Source organism: Anguilla rostrata, chromosome 14, assembly GCF_018555375.3.
Source record: "Anguilla rostrata isolate EN2019 chromosome 14, ASM1855537v3, whole genome shotgun sequence".
Taxonomy (NCBI): domain Eukaryota; kingdom Metazoa; phylum Chordata; class Actinopteri; order Anguilliformes; family Anguillidae; genus Anguilla; species Anguilla rostrata.
In genome coordinates this window covers 16,852,819-16,865,394 of record NC_057946.1, presented here as the reverse complement: position 1 = coordinate 16,865,394, position 12,576 = coordinate 16,852,819, and the positions used below count along the sequence as shown (strand labels likewise).

General features: G+C 36.0%; 1 long non-coding RNA gene across 1 annotated transcript; it reads right to left on the bottom strand.

Moving 5' to 3' along the window:
- Positions 1 to 5,650: 5,650 nt before the first annotated feature.
- LOC135238796 (uncharacterized) lies at positions 5,651 to 7,617 on the bottom strand. Its single transcript, XR_010325211.1, has 3 exons — positions 7,447 to 7,617; positions 6,513 to 6,635; positions 5,651 to 5,979 (listed from the first exon to the last, which is right to left on the bottom strand). It is a non-coding gene; the product is annotated as an uncharacterized LOC135238796 (long non-coding RNA).
- Between the last annotated feature and the right edge of the window lie 4,959 nt (positions 7,618 to 12,576).

The window sequence follows — 12,576 nt, the reverse complement described above, 5'->3', positions numbered from 1 at the left end:
TCTGATTTAAATAAGGAATAGCTCTGCAAATTCAATTTTATCATGCATTTTTATGTTTGTAATGTTTGGATATACTATAGAAAAACTAATAGCCCATTAGCTTACATCAGAATGGATGATATTATGTCTGCTGTGAAGAAGCGTTAAAGGATTCAAAATATAGTTAAGTGACTTTGCAAATGATCAGATTTAATTATCAAATGCCCATGTTTTAAATCAACTGATAATGAACTGATAATACATGGCCCCACAAAATGAAAAGCAAAACTGAGGCAAAAGCACGTCTATAGTTTCTACTGTATATCCCGTGTGCATTTTCTTATTACGACTTTAAGGCATAATTAATCACTCTGAGTTTTTAAGTGTCTTGTTCCTGACAATGATCTGTGTACTTCACTGGCCTTCAAGTGACAAAAATGTAATTGATATTTTGTGAATTATGGCCAATCGGAAAAGGCAGATTTTAAAAAAAAATTTATAACTCACCTGTAACTCCCTTTCTTTATCTGAACGATTTGCCTTGTTTTCCTAATAAAACTACCCTTTCCCCTCAGAAATGCAAATGACAAAGGCAACATTACAGGTCAGAATGGTTGCTTTCCTGTTCATTGTGATATACGGTACTTGTTCTCTCCATCCCCAAAAAAAAATCTTAGGAAGGAAATTCCACTAAGATGAATATATTTTCCTATCAGTATGCACTGGCAAACATTCAAAACTAGAAGTTAAAGTGGAAAGATTTAAAAGTTTACTGGTTACACTACAGTACATAAATTTGACCACAGGCTTCCTTGTGCTAATATGGGTTTTCTACCATGTTCTTCTAGACCATCCAAGAAATAATTGTAAATAATTCGATTTTTCCTCCACCCACTAGGCCCATAAATAACATGCAGGTTCACATATGAAATTCTTAGCCACGCTTATAAAACATGACCTTACACGTGAGCCCAGAAAATTAAGACTGATTTACATTTTGACAAAAGGCTAGGAAATGGTACCAGCGTCTATATATAGCTTTTCGAGATGAGAACAGTATTGTGCAGGCTGAAGCTAGAGGGAAATGCAAAGCATGAAGAAATGCAGATGAGTTGTTTCGACTTCAGCATGAATCACCAGCCAGTTATCACCCTCCCAGGAATTGTGCTGTTGAGGGGCAGAAAAAACAAGGCCATTTTAAATAAATTATTAGACACAGAGGGCCATGAAGAATTCCTGTCATGACACCTATTGAGTGAACATGGTGTAGGGGGAGGTGCAGTCATAAGAAGATCCACAGAGGAATCCCTGTGAAATTAAAGGTGGACGCTTCTCACCGCATCCCTCTCCTGCCGGAAAATAAAGGAGTCCCTGTTTGGAATTTCTCCGCAAGGCATCTGTGTAACCTTGAGCTCATCCTTCACTCCGGGCGGCTCAGCCGGCAGTCCTGAGCTTGGACTTCATTTCCATTCCGTTTGTGAATAATCTCATTTGAAACAGCCACAGCTCTCCTTTTTTTTTTTGATACGGGCACTGAAGATCCCGTCTTTTCTCAGGGTCTACTGTGTGACTGATGCGGAGCGGTGACTGCTGGTCTATTTCATGGGTTTGTATGAAAGTGCACAGCGTGAAATGTGGCGGTTTCCTGCGATTGAAGTCAGCCAGATGCAGGTGCATCGAGGGGACTGACTGGTTATGGTCAGGAGGCATTTGTGTTGTTCTACTGGGTTTCCCTCTGCCAAATTAGAGACTGCTGTAGCAGGTTATTAGCATGGCAAGTGAGAAGACCTTTTACCAGGGGTATTAATGTTATTCATATTGTTCTTTTTACAGATGATGCGCAGAGCATTGCGCTCTATTTTTTAGCTCCTGGGGTGTCTGTGTGCATTATGCACTGAACATCATTCTTGTATAATAACCCTACAGCTTGCAGAAGACATGAAAATGTGTTGGAACACAGAATGACTGGGTTTTATGTATCCCCTCCTCCTCCATTGTTCCAATCTGAATAAGGAGAAACTGCAGCTCTGTCATGACTTAAACAGATGTTCCTCCAGTCCTCCCACCTGTACAGGTTTCAGGGAATTGCTGGTCTTTCAAGCAACAGACTGAATGGGCCTGACTGTTTGATTCCTGGGTCTTCATTACATTAATATAATTAGGCTTTTGCTGGCCAAATAAAGTAGCTCAAATGTTTACTGATTTGAACATCATTAAGGTGAGAACTCATAGATATTATCACATTACTACTATCAAAAAGTTAATGCCTGGGCATACCTGGTCAGGCCTGGACTTAAGCCAGAGGATAGTTTAGGGCAGGGCTGCCAAACCCTGTTCCTGGAGATCTATACCATCCTGTAGGTTTTCACCCCAACCCTAACAAAGCACATCTCATTCAACAGCTGGAGATCTCTTCGACCTGCTAATTAGTAAAATCAGGTGTGCCAATTTAGGGATGAAATGAAAACCTACAGGTTGGTACATCTCCAGGGTTGGGCACCCCTGGTCTAGAGCTATGGGGCAAAGCATGTTTAATGCATCTAAATATTATGTGTTTGTTGAAGATTTTGTTTGATAATATAAAATAACACTGCATACTCTCTGTGTGGGCCTTCTTACAGGGGATTTTTTATGCACTTCAGCCATTTGAATTTGAATTTATAATGTAACATAATAACATTCTGCTCTTGCTTGGTAGAAATTCCTCTGTGGAGACATACACCATAGACAGATACACTCTGCCTCTCCACAGGCAGACATACCAAGCTGTGTATAAAAGATGCCTTTGCTAATCAGAATCTACTACCTTCTTTTAAATTACCCCTTCATATGCATGAAGGTTTCTGTTTGCAAGGGTTTGTTTTCAATCTTAAAAAGTACATGCTAAGAGCAATTGGTTGTCTAACCAAAAACTGGTATTCATGTCTAATCAACTCCACATAGCTATTTTCTAATTGGTGTCTTTTTGAGTAGCAGTCAACAGGCAAGACCTTTTGACTATATTTAGATTATGGGTAATTATGGTTAGGTTCAAAGTTTTACTAACATTAATTGTATCACCATATAAATGATACAACTTGTAATGAAATGCCAAATGAATGGTCCATGAATTGTCCAAGAAAAGCATTTGCACGTCCTATTTTTGTAAGTAATATTCCAGGCACATAATGACCTTTTGTTAGATTACTGATTGAAGAGATGAGATGGCCATAACAACCACTGACTTAAGATAGCAGAGGATCAAACAGAAGGAGTGGGAAAATAAGACCTTTCTTGATGTACTCAGTATCTGCTGAATTTGTCAGCCAATTAACATTTCTCAGAAGCTAAAGAAAATGGAAAATACTTGTTACAATTTTTAACAATAATTATGTATATTTTAATCACAGCCAAAGAACAAAGATCCTCTCTATTAAATGAGATTATTCTTTCGAAGCAATCCAGATTTTCACAAGTTTGTCCATATAGTGAATAATTGCACAGCTCTGAAACATTTAATTATTTCTACATAATATATGTTTTCACTGGAGAAATCAAATGTCTGTTATTCACATGCATCCATATATTAAATGTGCATATATTTTTCAGTATTTCAACATTCTAATTATTTAGTCCTGAGCAATCTTAAGGTTAATTGTACACTGCATTTGATTGCATTCAAACAGCATATCCACCTGAAACCACTCCCAAGGAATAGACCCTAATTATTTTCAGAAAAGAACGGGATCTGTATCAGTACACATTCCTCTCTGTGTGGTTTTCTTGCAGCTGGTGAACCCATCTGTGCTGATTCGCATATATTTATAATTACTATTTTTTGTGTATTCAGTAGCAAGTGGCATAACATAATTGGTTAATGCTGACAGGTGACTGGAGGTATTGTGCCAATGTCCCATGTGTCATGTACATGTAACTGGGATGTGTTTAGAAAGAGATCCTCATGGGAAAATTGAGTGATGGGGAGTATAGACGTGCTTGAGACTATTAAGACATGCTGGTGCAGGTAGATATAAATCGGTTGAAGGAAACCGAAATATAAAGCAACTGAGCATGTTCTTCACTAGAGGAATGTGGAGAAATATAGAGGAAAGATTTGTGTTGTTTTTTATCATTATTATGCTTTGGGACCCAGATACAAAAGCACCTCATAAACTAAATTGTATTTATTTATTTATTTATTTATTTATTTATTTATTGTGGGATTCATATACTTAAAAATTCTTTAAACGAGGGGTGCCCAATCCTGTTCCTGGAGATCTACTCGTCCTGTTGGTTTTCATTCCAACCTGAACAAAGCACACCTCAGCTAGAGATATCATTGAGCTGATAATTAGTAGAATCAGGTTTGCCAAATTAGGGTTGAAATGTCATGTCATAATATTATGTGGGGTTTGCATGTGTAATGATAGACAATGCATTTTAGACATATAAACGAGTTTTCCACAAATATTGTATAGCTGTGAAAGCAATTATTAGTATATATTTTTACATTTTTGGCAATTTTTAGCAAGTGAGCTTCACACAAACCAAAGATGATGACAGCAAAGATTTAAAAAAAAAAAGTTTGCAATTCCTTATATGTTCATTTTGCGTGTTTGTCCGAGTATCCTGCAAGCAATTAGCCACTTTAAGATCTAATGATATTATTGGTTGATATAGCTAAATTTCCAATGGGGAGAATTTTTGATTGTGGTACTGGAACATTTGTGATGATGTAATTGGCAAAAAAAACAAAAGACGTGTGAAGTTGTCTGTGAATGTTTGCATGAGGTCAGAAGGTACAGAAGCTAATGTTCTTTAACGTTGAGGGTCTGTGGTCATTGTGGCTATTTCTATAGGAAAAGCTGAAAAGTGTGAAACTCTTGGTGCTAAATAGGTATGGGGCATGCCGCCCCACCGAGCCATAACTTGGTGGGATGGCATACCTGCCATCCCAATTATGGGCTAAAAGCACAACTTGGTTAAAATAATTCGTTGAATAACTATACTTTATAAATAATTAATAATTTTCAAAATTGTGTTATATCTAAATCTTATAGTATCAATGTGCATTTATCTGATTTCACACTTATTTAACGGTAATTAAAAAAGACACTTAACCTAGTGGTTGATATATCTGAATGTTGCAGCACTGATTAGAACTGTTTATTTTTACAATAAGGGTTTGTTACCATCAATAGTGTGAATAATATTTAGAATGTTAGAGAATATTTCTTTATCAACTTTTATTATAAATTAAAATCAGCACCTCATAAAAACATTAATGTCCACACATATTAATATGCATTTGTGTAATACTATTGTTACTGTAAATGAGAACTGAATGAAAACATGAATTTTCAATAGAAAGCATTGCAGATTATGAAAAATTTCCTTAAAGTTTCAAGATGTTTGTACATCTTACAAAAAACTGACCCCTGCTAGATCCATGGCTCACAAATGAATCTGACCAAGTAAAAACTTTCACAGGACTAATTAGTTTCAGAGCAATGAGAAGTAAATGCATTTCTGCTCATTATAATTTTAGCATTAATTTATACTGGACATTCTAAAGCTTTATCCTCCTCTAAAGCAGTATAACATTTAAATCAGTGTAATGCTAAATTCTTTGTTATGATCATCTGTAAAATAAAATAGTAAGAATATACAAATTTAATTTATCAGTCTCAGCTTGTATCTTATAGCTTATATCAGCCTATAAATGTATACCAACTACTGGTAAAAATGATGTAAGAACATATTGTTGAATAAGACAGCACTCAAAGGGTTTATTAAGGGTTTTGTTCAGGATAGAGCTACGGTAGATCATGTAATATATAAGTTTGACATGTGAATTTGTACATGCATATTAGTTATTAGTTATTAAAGAGACCCCGCTTATTTACTACTTACTAGATTCCAGATAATCTATTCACTCTAACCATGAGTGAAAACTTTAGGTACCTCCTTGGTTATCCCAGGTTATCTCCCAAAATGAGATATGGGAATGTGGATCAGAACCTGTGACAAAACAAGGATAGAGAGCTCTTCTTTTGCAAAATACGCCCACACAGTAACTGAAGATACTGAGACCAGGGTTTCAGCTTTCATAATCAGTTCCCACTCCTGAACTGGGCCAACACTGTTTTAATGAACGATTACTGTTAACGACTGTTTTGTTTTCTCATCAGAATAAGCTGAAAGAGGTGCTGGCCCACAATGAACCTCAGGGGTGGCAATTACAGTAATTTCCTTCGGAATGGATGATGAAGATATTTTATTAATGAAGAAAATGCCCTGCTACACCCCACGAGGCTGCCTACGCCATCTCAGCTCACATAAATATAATGAATTAATAAATGAGCTCAAAATTTAAATGAGGAAAAACAGTTCCACACGCATTCGTGGTCTTTTACATGGGCACTGCACCACAAGATGCAGCATGCTTTTTTTAGATTAATTAGGGCCCATTGATTTTTTTATTTGTTTGTCTTTTCAAAAAAGTTTATTTCTTATTGCTGAAGAAAATTACCAGATGAAATGGCTTAACTTACCTGTGACCTTGTCCTCACAGATAAATTACATTATGTGCCATCTGTCCTTTTCTTTCCAGATGAATGTTGATTCAGAACACTAAGACACTGCAGATGGCCAGCTGTTTTCCCTGAGTATGAAACCTGTCAGGGAAATGAGAAGATCCTTAAAAGAAGCCACATGTTTCTTTTCAAAATACCTCACTTTAAAATGCAGAATCTTTATGATTTGTACTGAAACACCAAATCACAGAAAGTGATTGCACAAAATGTCCCTTATGAGTTAAATGTCAGGCTAATACTCTTTAATCAAGAAATGCAGCTGTAAAATATTATTTTTTAAGATCATTATTTGAATAAATATTGAATTATATCATGGCTTAGCCAATGTCTGGGCACATTGTCTGGATGCAATAATGAATTGTGTAGGCTGTGATGAGTTCTATTGAATATAAACGTCTTCTCTTGTCTGTTTTGTTAGTAATCATGGTTATCAACATAATATTATATTATTTAGAAAATTCATGTAACATCCTGACTCTCAATTCATGGTGTACATATATGAAAATACTGGCTGAGAATAAATAATATATAAAATAATAAATAAAATAAGCTGAGAAACACAGAACAGTAGCAACATGCTTCCCAGCCTTGATTACCATTGTGCCATTTATGTGTGGCGGAAAAGCTTTAGGTATGTTTCAGGTGTCATTTCTATAGTTTTTCTTTGGAACAGTGCTTAATCTGCCTTGACTGAGGAAATTTCACTGGTGATCTGTCCTTATCATGGCTTCTTATCTGCTCATCAGCATGTAATAAAAGGACACATTTGTTCTCCCCTCTCATGCAGTCTATGATTTACAACCTCAGTGAGATTTATCATGAGCAAAAACTGATGACAATGCAAGAAAGCTGCTTTTCCCCCTGACTGAATCATAGAATGTGAGTATTTTACCTGCACATTTTCTGACGACAGCTCTCTGGATGTTACATTTTCCACTGAGCCTCCCTCATCTTTGAAAGTGTCTCAGCCTGTTCGGTTTCTTTCTCCCCCCTCCCTTCCTCAGCTCCTCCATTCGACGCTGTGGGGAATAACAATCACGCTGTAACTAGGTCAGCCCAGCCGAGCAGAGTGCATTATTCACCACCTCCTTCTCCAGCACTTTCGCCATCTTCCTCTCCTTCTCCATGGCCTTTGAATGTTTTTTTTCCCCCTTCGTATTTCAGATGCATATTTCTTACCTCGAGGCCGACACTGTGTGCTCGGCTAAACCGCGGGGCTGAACAGATGAATGGAATGGTAATCGCATGACAGAAAAGCAGCTATTTGTGGGAAAATCCCTCCCTGCGTTATAATGGAGCTCTCCATTTGAATTGAGGAGCACACTCTGATATAGAACTAATTCATGTTCTTTTGGTTGGGTGATCATTCAGGACACAAAGGGAATCATTTCGTCTGACCATAGGCTTGCAACCACAATTAGATGGCTTAGAACTATATTCTCATTCAGATCTACTGGGCCACGTTGCACTGTTTCTGATCCCTAGATTTGTAGCTGGATTCAACTTCGGCCAGCTGTCATACAGTGTATATAGGCCATGTATACACTTTATCACTGATCCCCAACCAATAATTACTTGGTTTCTGTTGCAATGCGTTTTAGGTTTAGTTTCAAAATCCTTTACAAAGAACTTGCCAGTCATGTCACATATTAAGTATTTTTCAAGTGGGTGATGCAAGGTTGATATATTTTCCTCAAAACATGAACCAGACAGTAACTGCACAGCTTTTCCAGTTCTAATAGAATCCAGTGGTCTAGTGCTCCAATTCCTTCTTAGGGTTAATACATTTGACCTTATGTATGTCACAAATCACTGTCTATTCTGATTCAGCTGAAGTTGATTATAATAAAGTTTGTACAACACAAACCCCATAATTTTAGTTGACAGCTTTATATATGAAACTTTTGTCTATAGACTTGACTTTTGTGCATCAAACAGACAGCAAAATGTTCACGTCAGCCTGATTATACAAGATGTGTTGATCTTTGGCTTTGAAAGGATGTACTTTATTTCAAATTCAAAATGATATTGAGGTGATAAAATTGTTAAGCAGACTTCTGCTATTTGCTAAATACACCTAAATTGACAGTGTCTAAGCTTCCTTCATCAGAGCCAGACATTTCCACTGGCAACTTAATTAAAAATAATTTAAAATCTTCTGTACATGCTTGTCCAGTATCTGACTCAAGTGCATTCCTATTAGTAGAGAGAGCAGAATAGCCACATTAACGAAAGCCATGAAACCAATGATCATTTTCGAGATCTTGCACAACAAGCTATTTACCAACATATAAACCAATTAAAACAAGTAGAACAGCAGAATTAAGCAACGTTGTTTATCATTTCATTCTCATACCTATATTGTATATTGTACTTGCAAAGTACTTGTCCAAAACAATGTTCACACGTGGTTATAATCACAAGCCCAGGTACCAGAATGAAGGATTCTGAAGTAAAATGCAGGTACAGTAATTCTGATGATGTTGTTTTAATTTATTCTCCCATCTGGATGTTGACAGCTGCACCATTGATTTAAAGGAAAGCACTTTTCCAATATCACTGTACCAATATAGCTTACATTTACCGACATCACTCTTTTGTTGGAGCAGTGAAGAAGACTTCAATGTATTGTGAATATACAGCACATTTAATGCAGATCTGCACTTCTCTGCACATCTATCATTCTTTATAGCACCTTGCAGCATGCATACAACTGTACAGTATTTAGCTATGTGTATACCATTTGTCATCACCTTCTTAATGAGAGATTTATAATTGTATTCTAAGCTTTCCCACTGTTGGTAGGGAGAGTGACACGAAAGGAACAGTGCTGATAGCAGTAAGCAATACAATAAAAATTTGTATGCAAATCAGTGTATAAATGCTCCAGCACTCGGTTGCTGCTTTCATTTTATGCTAATATTTATTGATATGTAAATCAGAAACTAAGCCATTCTGTTTCTGTAACTTCATACTAAAAGGTATATTATCATTCCTTTGCACTTTAGACACATATAGCCGTACAATAAAGTTTAATATGATATACTTCCTTGTTTTATATAAAGAGTATGTTTGCAATAATGAACAGTAGTGTTGAGTAGTCGTTCATGGACCAGCATTTCAGGTTGAAGTGGTAACTTCAGTACTTTTATATCCTTAAGCAAGATACATTATTTTTAAATGCTCCTGAGAAATTTCGGCTGCATTCGTGAATCCAAAATTTCAGAACACTCATGGGTGGCTAAGACTGTTCAATTCCACAGCATAGGCTTATGAGCAAAGGCGGTTTGAGTTTGGTAGTGAGATTGGATAAATTCGACAAACAAACTGAATATTAAAGAAAATATGTACACCATTGACACTTAATTAAGCCAAAGCCCAAACCAGCTGTTTTTACAGGAATCCTACAACTATTTGCCGCATTATGATTAGCCAAACTGCTTTAGCTCCTGTCTGACTGTTAGGTTAAAGAGGTTATACCAAGTGTGTATTTGTCAACTACTTAATCATTAGTGACCACTGAAGAGGCTGCCTAACATTTACAGCTATGTTTCAATGGGCTAACCACTAAAAGCCTGCAGTCAGTACAACGCTAAGCTGACACCAGTGCCATAATGGATTCTGCATGGCTCTTAAGCGGTTTAATGGCATGATGCCACTGGGATCTCTATCAGTGTTTTAATTTGAATGAAAGTACAGTTGTTATTGCAAGAAAAGTGAGGAAAACAGTAATCATTATTCTGCACTTCTAAAACTGGCTTCTAACCTTGACTGTTTTGCTCAAGGTCGGAAGTGTAAATTCTGGAAAGCAAAAGTTCCTGATGAACTCTGCCCGACAAGAAGGTCCCGAGTGTATGGCTGCTAAGCAGGTTATCAGAATTTCAAATGTTTTTGGTTGTCTGGCATTGGATTAATGCATGTTTGCAGCATCTTTATGAGTCTGGAATGATATACAAGGTGAAAAATAATTAACGACTGTCAAGTGTGATTTGAGTAAAGGTAGGGATAATCCTTGCAGTATTTAGTTTAAAGATTGGAGGAGCAATGGATTTTGAAGGTTGTTAAACATTAACTTTGAAAAAGGAGATTCTGGGATTAGTGTCTGATTTGCCTCAGCGCTGCTTTTCTGAAACTCAAAAAGGAAATTGGCTTTAATTTAAAACCAGGTCAATCGTCCATGTGACAAGACTGCAGGCCACAGATTGCTGTGAATTAGTTTCCTATGACAAACTAATGCTTTGGAATTTCCATTAGCACAAAAAAATTCTTAAAAGAAAATCTATTTAGTTTTGAGTATTTATTGTTCATTTCACATGTGATTGTGTATCTATGGCACAAGACTTATCAACTGCATTTCTCATATACTACTTTGGTGAGTGGGATTTTTTTTCTTCTTACATGTGTATTGTGTTAATATTGTTTTTTTTTTTTTTTTTTACTGTTTAGTTTCATTTATTTAAATGTTGATACAGTAGGGAATTAACCATTGTATTCCTACTGTGGTATCATAATTAAAATGGCTAGCCTCCTAGAGATTACAGAAGTAAAATGCAATTAGAAAACTCTTCCAAAAGAAATCTCCTATATTAACTATTGTGTGCAAGGACACTTGGATCATTTTTTTTCTCTAAGCCTGAAAAATTAAATAATTGGTTTAACAGAAAAATATGTAAAGGTGTATTGGTTGTTAGGCTTGCAAAAAACATGCATTGTTTCCCTTGTGTAAACAAACCATAACCACAATCCTCCAGACCTGCTGCTACCAGAGAAGAGCAAGGAGAGTAAGGTGGAGACAGAGGAGGAGGCTGAGCTGGAAAGTGAACTAATTTGAGAACACTTTTTCTATGAGCATACAGAATGCAATCTGCCTAACCCTAAACCTAATTTGAGCCCTAAACCTAATTGAAATCATAAGTACTTTTGAAAACAATGTCAAGATCATTAATGTGTAGTGTAGCATAGTGGGTTAGGAACTGGGCTTGTAACTGAAAGGTCATAGGTTTGATTCCTGGGTAGGACACTGCCATTGTACCCTTGAGCAAGGTACTTAATCTGCATTGCATCAGTATATATCCAGCTGTATAAATGGATTCAATGTAAATGCTATGTAAAAAGTTTTGTAAGTCGCTCTGGATAAATGCTAAATGCCTGCAATGTAATGTAATAAATTAAATAATACAAATGAAAAATAATATATTTGAGATAATTTAAAATAAAATAAAAAAGTTTTCCCCAAAAAAAAAATGCATATATGCTACATCTTTTTATGGTCATGCTACTAAACAACATTTTTGGCTCGTCCAAAATCAGAAACGAACCCATGTCCTAACCTTACTTTAAGCTGCTGAACACAGCCGTATACTTGCCACAACCCTAACCCTAACCCTAGTTTGAGCACTTAACCCTAATTGAAGACATAGATATCTTTTAAAACTTTTGAGAACCTATTTAAATTTGATGAAAAACAAGGTACATATTATGAATAAAACAATACAACTGTAAAATAATGTTTGAGGTAATTCAAAAAATTTTTTAAAGAAAAGTTTTCCCCAAACAATATGCACTTATTACACATGCTACTATAGAACATATTTGGCTCTTTAATAAACCCATGTACTAACTGTTCTTCAAGCATTTTACCACAGTAAAATAAATTCTTGAAAATGTATTAGAATACATTTTTCATGAAAAACCTGTTTCAGTGGAAAAACAGGCAAATAGATAATTAGTCTTCCGTCCAAAAATGAAAAAATGCAAAGAAATTAGATTCAGATAGATAAAAAATCATCCTTGTCCAACAAAAATGTATTTTTTCCCCCATATGTGATCTATGTGCAAAACAATTTAACTGAGCTGACCTCTATCATAAGGTTAGGAGAGCTGAAAAGACAATAGACGATGATGTCCATCTAAGGTATTCTTTGGTTTGAAAAAAAAAAAAAAACCTCTTCAGAATATTGATAGATACAAGTGTCTCTACAACGTATAAAACAGTATACCACAAATGTCTTCAGTTGCTTCC